This window comes from Pseudorca crassidens, chromosome X (assembly GCF_039906515.1).
Source record: "Pseudorca crassidens isolate mPseCra1 chromosome X, mPseCra1.hap1, whole genome shotgun sequence".
Taxonomy (NCBI): Eukaryota; Metazoa; Chordata; class Mammalia; order Artiodactyla; family Delphinidae; genus Pseudorca; species Pseudorca crassidens.
The window spans coordinates 118,533,087-118,545,982 of NC_090317.1; the positions used below are offsets into that span (position 1 = coordinate 118,533,087).

At 41.9% G+C, this 12,896-nt stretch overlaps 1 protein-coding gene across 3 annotated transcripts in view; it reads right to left on the reverse strand.

Annotated features, from left to right (window-relative positions):
• CDKL5 (cyclin dependent kinase like 5) overlaps positions 1 to 11,453 on the reverse strand; it is a 182,815-nt gene extending 171,362 nt beyond the window's left edge. For 2 of the 3 annotated variants that reach the window (XM_067724514.1, XM_067724512.1), the window contains exon 1: positions 11,297 to 11,453. The gene's annotated coding sequence lies outside the window, so the exon portion shown is untranslated. The remainder of the gene's footprint in view (positions 1 to 11,296) is intronic. The other variant, XM_067724513.1, reaches the window with a different exon arrangement.
• Between the last annotated feature and the right edge of the window lie 1,443 nt (positions 11,454 to 12,896).

Consider the following 12,896-nt stretch of genomic DNA (forward strand, 5'->3'; position numbering starts at 1 on the left):
GGAATCACAGAAATAGAAGAATGGGACAAAAGAAATATTTGAAGAGATAATGGCTGAAAATATTCCAAAGTTAATATAAGACATCTAACACAAATTCCAGATGATCAGAGAATAGGAAGATTAAAAAAAAAAAAAAAAAAAAGATTATCACTGCTGAGCACCAACACCACTTGAGACTGAATTCCATAAGCTCTGCCCCCACCAAACACCTCTGTCAACATGATCACCAGGTCATCAGTTCAACTACACATGATGGCCACCTCACAATGCTCACTTCTATATACAAGTCTCACTCTGCGTAAATGACTGGTCAAACCTAGGTCACAAGCCTGTATCCTAGCTGTAAAAGAGACTGTGGATGAGTTTTCTGGGAAAGTGGGACCTATAATATGAGAAATTACCAAAATGTAGAGAGGATACTTAAAAGTCTACTATAGCATCTAAAAATAAAATAAATAATTTTTTTAAAAGCCCTCCATCTAACTAACCAACCGTTAGTGTACGGTAGATTCTTTGGTGAAATCATTGCATCCTAGAGAGCCTTTCTGTAAGACACATATTCTTACCTCAATGTGGTAACACATTTTAAACTAGCTTCCCAATCTGAGGGACCTAAGCAGTGATGGGGGTTGGGGGTGAAGCCACATAATAAATAAGCAAACATCTTCACAAAATATTGGTTTTGCTTAATGTTAAGTAAGGTACAAAGCAGATATATACAAACACACATATGCACACACACACAAGAGCTTATTATGGAACAGAACTCAGCACTTCTATGAATTCATGCAACAAATCATGAAAAAATTCAAAGAAATAGCATTCTTATATTTGTAAACTTTGGCTTCCCCTTCATCTACCATACTGTAAATGTCGACAGAAGTTTGAGGAGTCTCACAGAGGGAGCCATTAGCACCTAGTTATACATTAACACGGATCCAATTATAACACAACTATGTCCGAGACCAGTGACTAGACCTACAGGACAAGTACGTCTATAGGACGAGCAGAGAGGAAGATCCACTAGACAGGTAACTGACAAAGAAGAGAAACCACCAAACAAGGAAGAAGGCATTGACAGGAGGAGATGGGGGGGGGGGCAGGAAAAAAGGCACCTTTCATAAGAGAAATATTTATTGAGCATTTCCTCTGTGCCAGGCAATGCACTAGATGCTCAGGCAACACTCCATGCCTTACAGTAGAAAACTGATACCATCTGCTTATCCATTTTACCAAAGGCCCACCCCTATTTAAACTCCTGGCTTTAGTATTTCCTATGTATACTCTCAAGTAAAAGTGAAAATGAACAGAAAAAAGCCAAATGGCCATAAAGAAAGAAAACCAAGGTCCTGGGATGTCACTGGGGTCAAAGCATCAAAGCAAGGCATGCAATATATAAATCCACGTCATTTCTTGCTATTCACCCAGCTCCATATGCTCTTAGATCCTTCTACCAGAAAACCCCTTCCCTCCACCTGACATTCTGGGCCTCCTTTAAGACTCTTCACAAATACTCAGGAATCATTACCTTCCCCAGTCCCCTTAGGTCTGCGTTAAGTGCACCTCTTCTGGCCTTCAGTACCAGCACCCTGTGTTTCCATCTAAATGTGCATATCGTCCTGTTCTTTAGTCATTGCTTTTGGCCTCTTCTGCTGGAATACAAACTCCATAAAAGGGCACAACACCACAGCTTGGCTTTGTATCTCTACCACCTACCATCACAGTGACACCAAGATACCCAAATCATCACCTCATCATAAAGTTAGTCAAAGAAAGACAAGTATGGCCTTCCTTTACCAACCCTGCACAGAGGGACAAGACTGGAAAGCACAACTCCAAATCAAGGGCAGTCACTGTGGATGGTAGAGAAACCACTAGCACAAAAACATCAAACTCTAAACTGAGGCAACTCTTTAAAAATAAATGTCCTGGGCTGGATAGGAAGTGAAAATAGTAATGACACAAAACCACTGTAAATTCTTCAAGTTACTAGCACAAGGGGAAAAAAAAAAAATCAACAAGGAAAGAATACAGAGTAGGTATAAAATGGTTCAGAAAAGCCTCAGAACTCAAGGCCAAAGTGAGCTAAGTTAGAGACTGCATCAAAATGTAGATTTCAAAGGAAATATTTGAAGAAGGAGGTGATGCTGTGGTTATTCTTTGTATACATGAAGGGGAAGTGCACAATGGCATTTTATACTGACACAAACTAACCACTTTACACCAAGGAAGCCCTGAATGAATGCTTGTTCAGTCATCAAAGCAAGAAAAACTTAGCATGGTTGAAGATTTCCAAAACTGAACTGAGCATGTAGGGATACATACTGTAGAAGGAGAAAGAAACAAATCAGGATATATAAAATAAAACCTGTGGAGCACTTTTATATACATAAGCTCACTTGAAGGTAAGAAGCTCAACAGAGACTAGTTTAATATAAAAGGTGGTAAAACCACAGAATGTGAACCAGATTTGAAAATGGTACTCCTGCTAAAGATTACTGATTCTAAACATTATTAACAAAATTCTCTAAAAACACTGTAGGTGCTCAAATGAGATTTCATAAAATATGAAATAGCATAAATGCTGAAAAATATTAAACTAGACATAAGATGTTGTATTTGGGGAAAGAAAAGAATAAAGCAAATTTAATATTGATATTTAATGAAATGTTTCATTAAAACCTTGAGCAGATTAAAGATGTCTGGGGGAAAAAGAAACCAGTGAAGAGTTTTAAGTTTAAATATGGAAGAGAGCTAAAACTGTTAGAAAAAAATTTTAACTCAGTTATAAATAGAAATGACATTCCTATATAAGGTTAACAGACTGGTGAAGGATAAAAGAAAAGAAGGAGCCTTTAGAAAACTGAAGCTAATTTCTATAAAAACAATGAAAAGAGTACCACAAATGACAATCAACTAAGAAGGCAGTTGCAAAATTTTTAATGAGATGAGGAAAGAATATTTTACCTTGCAGGGATTATGACCTTTTTGGTAAATCATCAAGGTTCCATTGAGCTAAAACTCTTGTTTTTTGCGGCATTTCATTTCATGTCACATTTCTGCTTAAAACCTTCAATAGCTTGCCAGGAGACTTAGGACAAGTTCAAAAACCCAGCAGATGGCCTACTAAGCCTTTTCAAGACCTGGCCCCTGCCTACTTCTGCGTCATCACCTGCTTCTCTACTTTCCAGCCATTTCTGATTTCTTTCAGTTCTTTAAAAGGTTCGGTTTTTCAAAAGCCTCTATTTCTCTCAACTTGCCTGAGGGCATTTGCACTTTCTGCCACAATAACTTATTTCCCCAACTAAACCATGCCCTTCTCATCCTTCAGGTCCCACTTAATGTTACCTCCTCGGCGTGCCCTTCCTACCTGCTCCCCACATGGCAGATCCCCCTACCCTGTTAGTGCCTGGTACTTCTCCTCTGCCTCCATTTCAAGCCTATAAAGTCTTTGAGGGCCTACTTCCCTTTGATGTATCACTCTATCCAGCCTCTATCACAGTTTGGTACACCGTAGACACTCAATAAGTATTTGCTAAATGAAGGACAGATTCTCAGGATATAGGACAGGTTACTTTAGAAAGAAATAACAAACTATGAAACACCAATTTGCACAAAATTAGTTTTTGTTCTACCTCAACTGTTTTCAATTACTAACAATTAAAATAAAACTTTTTCTTTTCGTTTGCAATGCTAATCTTAAATTTTAGTGGTAATATTACCAGTAATAATTACTAGCGATTAAAGTTAAAACATCCACCATTGGCTCAAAAACCAGGGTGGAGTTTGTGGATAAATTCTAGGATGTGTCACATTTGAACAAGCTTTCATAATCTCTGAAAGATTCTATTCATCAGGAAACTAGTTTCTACTACTCTTGGGCAATATCGAGGTAATTGGGCAAATCCAAGTCAGTAAGTTGTTCTTCAACTGTTACTTATCACCATTTTTTATCTGCCACATCTTCCTCACGTGTGTGTGTGTGTGTGTGTGTGTGTGTGCTTAATCTGATTATTATAATATGATCTTACACTGCCAAGAACCTAATCTTTAGGCATAGTATCAAATCTAAAACTGAGATCTAAAACTGCAACTTACCTAAAATAATTTAAAGCAGTCTTAAAAACAAATAAAAAACATAATGTATTCATCCATATGTTTTGTTAACTAACTTCCAGAAACCAAAGTTGTTACTTTTTTTTTTTTTTTGCGGTACGCAGGCCTCTCACCGCTGTGGCCTCTCCTGTTGCGGAACACAGGCTCCGGACGCGCAGGCTCAGCGGCCATGGCTCACGGGCCCAGCCGCTCCACGGCATGTGGGATCCTCCCGGACCGGGGCACGAATCCGTGTCCCCTCTATCGGCAGGCGGAGTCTCAACCACTGCGCCACCAGGGAAGCCCCAAAGTTGTTACTTTGGAAATCACTATTTCCCTCTAAATCGAAGTCAGAAAGCTCATTTGTTGCTATTTGATATTAGGCCTTTCTCTTAACAAAGAATACAAAGCAACAACAGAATCACACAGCCATAGAAATTAAACACGGTTTTGTTTTGTTTTCTTTTGTTTTGTTTTGTTTCCGGTACGCGGGCCTCTCACTGTTGTGGCCTCTCCCGTTGCAGAGCACAGGCTCCGGACGCACAGGCTCGGCGGCCTTGGCTCACGGGCCCAGCCTCTCCTCGGCATGTGGGATGTTCCCGGACCGGGGCACGAACCCGTGTCCCCTGCATCGGCCGGCGGACTCTCAACCACTGCGCCACCAGGAAAGCCCCAAACAGGTTTTTTTTTTTAAGTAAAATTATTTCAAGCCAGTTACGATTGAATTTACAGTAAACTATTATTATCAGAGCAGTGCTGTGTCCTTTCTGTTTGTTATTAAAAATCCAGACACAGGGGCTTCCCTGGTCGTGCAGTGGTTAAGAATCCGACTGCCGATGCAGAGGACAGGGGTTCGAGCCCTGATCTGGGGAGATCCCACATGCCGCAGAGCAACTAAGCACGCGAGCCACAACTACTGAGCCCACGTGCCACAACTACTGAAGCCCGCACGTTTAGAGCCTGTGCTCCGCAACAAGAGAAGCCACCGCAATAAGAAGCCTGCGCACCACAACGAAGAGTAGCCCCCGCTTGTATCAACTAGAGAAGGCCCGCGTGCAGCAAGGAAAACCCAACACAGCCAAAAATAAATAAACAAATAAATTTATTTTGTAAAAAAATCCAGACACAACCTACCACACAAGGAGGTATTGATTTACCTGCCTGGCACTTGTGTCACTTTCCATAGAGAAATGTTCATCTAAAAGCAATGAAAGTTTGTTTCCAAAACACTTTACTTCCCACCAAACAACTGCATTCCTCTATTATGTGTACTCAAAAAATAACATCCCCAAGCTATCCTATCAGTAGTGTCCATCTACACATGCAGAACAGGGAGCAAAGAGAGCACCTGGGAACCAAACGGGTGGAATTCATCCCATCTTGTACAACTCGTTCCCAAGGGAGCTTTATCTCCCCTGCCTACCCTTCAGGGTAACTAAAAAAAAGGATGCAGGCAGGGAAAAGCGGCTACAGTACCTTGCAGGTTAAACTATTTCTAAATCTCCCAACAATCCAGTCTGAAGTACTGCAAAAAGTAGACAATGCGTTTGCATACCCGAATTTAATGAAGCCTACTCTCTGGCATGCACCGTAAGCATGGATCTCTCAAGGGGGATTAGAGCTCAAACAATAAAATGCACAATGTTATTGGCTTAAAATCAAGAAAACCAATTATTTTGCCCTTGGTCTTAAATCCTAAAGGAATTTTTTCTTGCCCAATAATTGTATTACTTTTACCTTGATTTCTTATTTCTGCTTTTCCAACATATCACTAAGAGCACTGTATTTTATTTGCTGGTTTAAAAAAGATCAAAACAGAATCAAATCAAAACCACAAAGACAAGGTAATGGATGGCACTTGCAGTACTGTCCTCTATATTCTGCTACATATTATGTTTAGGCAAAAACTTTTGAATATACAAAAAGTACTAAGAAATTGTAATACATGTAAGAAGGTATTTTTAAAAGACATATCTTTTAAGATCTACATGATTTCGTTTATCAGTGTCTAATGATAAAAGGATCTAGGTGGAAGCAAGTAAATAAGGTTAAAAAAAATGTGTGTTGGCCGGAGAGATCTTTTTGGGGTGATGGAAATGTTCTAAAACTGGATTGTAGTGATGGTTACACAATTCCATAAATCTACAAAAATAAATCATTGAACGGTACGGTTAAAACATGAATTTTATGGTATGTAAAGTATACCTCAATAAAACTGTTAAAAATGCATATTCAAAACCCATACTTGGTAAAGAAATCCACAGCACTTCTGTATAGGTCCCATCTTGGTAGAACAACTGTCCTGCTTTGGCCGAGGTGATTTCCAGCCCTGAGGTTCTACAATATTCATCATTCCTTTCTAACTTTAATAACTGGCAAAAGTGATTCTCATCAATTACAGAATAAGATGTTAAGTCCTCTTCCTCCCTAACATGGACCGCTGGGGGTTCCTTTGGGCTAAGCAACTGTAGCTCTCTTAAGGATGGGTCTTGTTTAAACACACACACACCCATAAGAGGCTATAAGTAACAGGAAATTCTACTTGCAAGTAGAAAAATGTTGTCAAACTGTAACTCCTACATAGTGTTAAGCAACATCAATAACATATCTCTGTAGACTTCACCTCCAAATTTTATTTCACTGAAGTCGTTACAATTACAGAAGAGATGGGTACCCATCTGCAGATTGTAATGGCTGCCATTTTACTTCAAGAGTGCATCTAAACCACAAAATTGAATTCAAGGAATATCTTCACAGCCTTTATTAGTGTGGCAAATTTAATCAAAGTCAGTCAAAAGTTAAAATGGAACATGAAGAAACATGAAATACCAAGTGGTTAATCAGAAACAGCTACCTCATTTGAGTGTAAATAATTATGTACAAGCTTCAATTATGAAGAAACAGAACTAACGACCCTCTTAGAAAAGTCTGAACTTGCAGTTGTCCTATCCATCAGTGCTGATGGATCTGAGTCCAGCCTCCCATGTGACTAAAGGTCAGGCAGCCTTGCCAATGTAGCCTATAAACTCCAGGAGGCATATTTATACCTCCAGTAACCACCCCAGGAGTGATGTACAGTAGGAGCTCAAAACATGTCTGGGAAATCAGATTTCTAAAGAGAAGCAGAAAGCATAGTTTTGAAGAGCACATGTTCAAGTCATACCGGTTTCAAATGGAAGTTCTGCCTCAGCTACTGACTAGCTAGGTAATCGGGGTAAAATATTTTCTCTCCCTCAGCCCATTTGGTCAAGTGTATACGGAAAAAAAGAAAAACATCTACCTCACAGGAATGTTGTGAGAACACACATACACACATATATTCATGCAAATAAATTATTTGCCATAGAACCTGGTATTCAGTAAGGCTCAATAAATAGAATATTAGAATTTAATTATTATAGAGAAAACTGCCCAAAAGAGACCACACCCAAAACTTAACCCTAATTAGAAGTGACCACACCCAAAACTTAACCCTAATTAGAACTATCTCAAACACAAATGTTTCTAAGAGCTTAATTCAAAATGAAGAAAATCAATTCCAAAGACTGGAATGGGTTAAGTCCTTTTAACCTAATAAATAATTTTCTGTTAATTCCCAAATCTGAATTGTCTAAATGTTATCAGGCTCTTTAGGTGGAAGGTCCTCACTCACAGCTTTCATTTCCCACTGACAGAATTGTACCCAAGTTCATATCACACAGTATTAAGAAGTAACTGTACAAACTTGAATGAGAAATGAGGCCAGATCTTTGAATAATCCAGTCTTCCAAGCACTGTTCTATATAAAGGAAACATTCTAGAAACTATCAAGAATTTAAATCCAAACACTAAAGTAAGTGATGCATCACCAACAAAAGAGTTCTAATGTTGAATTTAAGATAGAAAGTAAACTGGAAAACCCTCCCAAACAGAAAGTTTAAATATAGTCTTTCAATTACATTATTTTCTCAAGTTGAAATATGTGACCCAACTGACTTCATCATCAGATGATAAAGAACCTTTGAGGTTCGATCTCTGTCTCTATCAAGAAATTCAATGTTGCCAAAAATTAAAACTTTAGAAACTAAAATTATCAAATTCTGAGTAAACTCTTTTCTACTTAAAAAGTGACTTAATACTTCAAATTCTGCTATTCTTGTACCAAAATTAAGCGTTACCTAAAGGATTCCCCTCACATTTTGGATCTAAGTATGTGGATTCGTTTGTTCTTAAATGCCTTCTGTTATTACTTGACATCAAGTTATTAATGAAAAAGTCATATCCCCACGCTAACAGCCGAAAATGAAGTACTATGTTAACATACCCGCTAACATGTATTAGAAATAAAGGAGATAACCACCAAAGTTATCAAAATAAAAAGGGGAAAAAAAAGGTGAACTTCTAACAGACACACTGAAGAAGGCTTCTTTTCTCTGCTCACCTCCTTACAAATTCCACAGCCATATTCTCAGATATACTGGAATTTTCTACCATAAATTAAATTGAAACATAAATCATAATGAAAGGTTGAATTTCTGCAACAGAAGCCACTGTCATTTCCAACAATGCAACTATTGTTGAAAGCATCTCTCACAGATTCTTAGACACAGTGGTGAAGCAAGGCTGGGGGGTGGGTGCGGGCGGCGGTGGGAAGGCATACTTGACGAAATGTCTCCACCTCTGTATTTCGTTTTGTAACAATACCGCACCTTCAAAGCAGAAATACCAAGTAAAATCTGGTTGTTATTAAATGAAACTGCCTTAACTCCATGCAGCACATTTGGAACAGAATACATCTGATTCGCAATCAGTCAACCTTCTATTACTCATCTATGCGAGATGGCCCTGCAATTTCCCTCAGTGGGAGCCTTTTCTTTTAAAACCCCAGGGAATACTGTTGATGCCACACTCTGATTTAAATAACTCCAAGAAAATTACAATGAAAATAGTGGCACATTTAGCCCAGGGAACTTGTATAAGTACAAAATCAAAAACCTGAGATAAAGGGGTAAAAAATCCCTACCACAAGCCCCTAAATCATGAATAAATTACAAATCTGAGCAGGAAAAAAAAAAAGGAATCCTCTCTGGAGAAAGAATGCTTATTTCTAATTTTTTAAAAATATTTATTTATTTGGCTGCGCTGGGTCTTAGTTGTGGCTCGGGGGATCTTACGTTGCAGCATGTGGGATCTAGTTCCCTGACCAGGGATCGAACCCAGGCCCTCTGCATTGGGAGCGCAGAGTCTTACCCACTGGAGTGCCAGGGAAGTCCCTCTAATTATTTTTTTGATATACCAAATTTTGTTTTAAAAAATATTAGGCTCAGAAAACTTACTAAATAAGCAAAATTAGAATACTAAACTGTTTTCTATATATACATATATATCAAATGAATGCTTGCATTGATTAGGTTAAAAGGCAAGACAATTCAAAGGGATTTGACAATTGAAGACCCTCCAACTCCTCTGAAATAGTAGATTATTTAACACTCTTGTAATTACTAACTTTATTTAGCATGCCTCTTTTGGAGCTCTATTATTTAATACAGCCAAACTGAATTTTTTTATCCTAATTAGGTTTCCTTGTACTTGTGAAATGCTCAGCATACACTGCCCTGGCAGCTTTAGTTCTTCTACAGCTTCTCTCTTCTGGCTCCGTCCACCATTCGCCCACCCCCCACCCTTAGAAAAAAGATTTCCTTCCCAAATGTTCTCTTCTCTGCATTTGTCAACAGAAACACCCACTGGTGGTGTCAAACTGGTAATACTGCTGCAGGCTTCCTTACTCCCGTTCCAGTGGCAACGCCAAAAATGCTCAAACCTAAAATAGTGTAGAGGCACACCTTTTTAAAAAATGTATTATTAATGACCGTAACTGGGTTGTTAAATATAAGATTATACTACCCCCCCTTCAACTCTTCACATTTTATGAATAAAATATTTTAAAACACTTAAAGAAATTTAAAACAAATTTACATCTAAATGTCATTCACAAATAATTCCGAATAGGCTCGGTAAAGATGCCTTCTTTTGTAACCCTACAGCAAGAAAGGAACAACCTGGAAATGTTCCAGCAGATGTTACCTAAAGCGATAATTCTATTCTATACATATTTATGTCTCCTGTTTCGGTCAAATGCTCCCGGACAAATTAATTTGTGTAATCCTTTACATTAACTACATAAACCATTACATCCAAACAAACCTAATTCAGATGCACGGAAAGAAATCATTCCGTGTCTGCAATACTTTCTAAAATCAGCTTAAATTTCAGTCAATTAAAATAGATTGTGTTAACAGAACACTGATCTGCAACTACTTAAATATCACAGCATCCGTCTAATCTCACTGTGGAGATACTAAGGTCAGGCTTTTCTTTTTCAGGCATCTGTGCTTTAACACTCAAGTGAAGCGAAAAACAAAACCCTCGGGGAAGATCTGCCTTTACACTGAAATATGTTCAGGTTATTTTTTCCCCCAACGTGGGCACAGAACGTGTCACTGCGAGCAGAACCTGTTCGTTCTGGGAAATGGTTCCAAACCCCAGGATTTAATTTCTATCAGGGTCCAAAGGGTACGAAGGTCTGGGAAGGGGCCAATTTCTGCTTCTCCCCACTATGCTAGTCTTGAACTTCATAACGACGCGTGAAACTTGTTCGGGGGAAGCTGGAGGAACCGCGGGGCAGGCGGAGGGTCACTCGCCCACCCTCGCAGGCGACCAAGGTCAGCAGGGCAGGGGCCGCAGCTCGCAGTCCCCGGCGGGTCCCGGACTCCCACGGAACTCGGGCGGGGGGCTCCAGCGCGCAGGCTCCTCCTCAGCGCCGGCGGGAAGGGGCTTCCCTCGCCGCAAGCCCTGGGGAGCTCGGGCCGCGGGGGCGGCGGGGCGGGGATGCAGCAGACCCGCCGCTGAGGGGAGCCCCACGGGGCGGCCTCGACCCGCCGCCCCTCCTCACACCCTCCCGTCTCTCTACACCCCAAAATACATCCCCAGCTCCTCGCCGGGGAAGCCCCTCCAGCGGCGCAATGGGGCGCTGAGGAGAAGCCACTCCAGAGTGGGGTGCCCTCGCCGCGTCGCCCCATTCTGGGGGGACCCGCGCCAACTCCCCGTCTCACGTCTGCCCGGGGGGACCGGGTGGGTCCCCTCTCTCAGGAGAAGCTGGGTGGGCGCGGGGCCGAATGAGGACAAGTAGGCTTGGCGGGCGGGTGGCGGCGCGTCTACTCACCCCGCCGAGATCCCCACCTCCAGGCAGGGTTCCACAGCTCCCGAGGCCGCCGTCGCCGCTTTACCTTCCCCAGCGGCGGCGACAACTAATCGAAACCTTCGACCCCGCCCTCTCTCTCAGGCGAACGCGCAGCCTAAGTTGCTAACTGCCCCGCCCCAACCCTCCCGTTTGGACCAATGGAGAAGCTCCTCAGACTCCGCCAGCTCCCGCCTTATCCCCGCCCACTTCTGATAGGAACCAGTAAGGAGAGAGCGCTCGTCCTCGGGCTCGGGCTCGCGCGTCCCGCCCGCGCCGCTCGTGCACTGGTCCCCGAAGCAGAAGACAGCTGGTTCCCTGTATAAGCTTGTCTGCGCGCGTACGCGCGCGCCGTGCCTCCTCGCGCGCCAGGTTTGGTTGCCCCGCCAGGCCCTCGCAACCTGGGCTGGGCGGCTGGGAGGGGCGGGGCCCGAGCCTTGAGCTTTCGAAGGGAGGGGGGATGGGGGTGAAGATCGTGACTGGGAAAGGGGCGGCTGCGGGGGTGGTGGGCCGAGGAGGCCCGGGAATCCGCCTGTCACAGCGGGAAAAAAGGGGGAATCCTGCCTGCAGCGCAGCTATCCTGGCCTCTTCCTCCCTAGGGACACGTGCGGGCGGGGGTGGGGGATCGGAGAAGAGGGGTAGAGCACATTTGGGGCGGAAGCCGAGGCACTGCTTGGAAATAAAGGATGGAGGACTCTTTATCTCTCTTGTTGGTAAAAATGATATCGAAATCCATTGCTGCTGATGCCCATCTGTTGCAGCTGCCCGTGCGCAGACACACGCACGCACATATACACACATTCACACATACACTCGTCCATCAGCCTGCGATCCCTTGGGTGATTTAGGTGCAAAGAACTAGTAGCCTGAGGATTCCTTACACAGCAGCTGGATACATGCAAACGGCTGTTAAGCAGCAGCAGCAACCCACAGCCCTGCTTCGGTCCAATGCTCAGCCACACAAGATTCCCCAGCTGGCATGAAAGAAATGAAGTCATCGCCCAACCAGTAGAAATGTAAAGATCTTAATACCTACTATGGATCAAGTTTCCAACGAGGATGAAGAGGTGATGGAATGGAAAGAGATACATTTCCAATGCCACTTTTTGAAAACTAGGAAAAATAATACTTTTAAAGACATTGCAGACTAATCTATGTAATGTGCATAATAATTTCCACTTAAAAAAACAAACAGGAAAAATGGCTTTTTTTCCTGGTTTATAGGAAAAGCACAGAAAATAAGCAGTGTATGAGATCACAGCAGCCACCAAATTAGAAATACGCAGTACTGTACTGTAATGGGAATTAGATATCTTGGATAAAATCCACTTAATCTATTCCTGTTGTGAATCTGGTAACAATATGTAACAATATGCTGGGTTTGGCCATTCAGTGCCAAGTCAGTAGGGTTTTCCTTTTCATAATATGGTGAATATTTGATGACAAAATGAAGGTGCCTGCTCTCTCTTTGGCTTCTCAGGAAGCATATTAGAAAATTTTACAGGTAAGAACAATGAATTAGCAGTGAAGGAAAATGGAGTCAGAGGCAACAGCAGAGAGCTTTGCAGAGTCTCCTGCCTCCTCC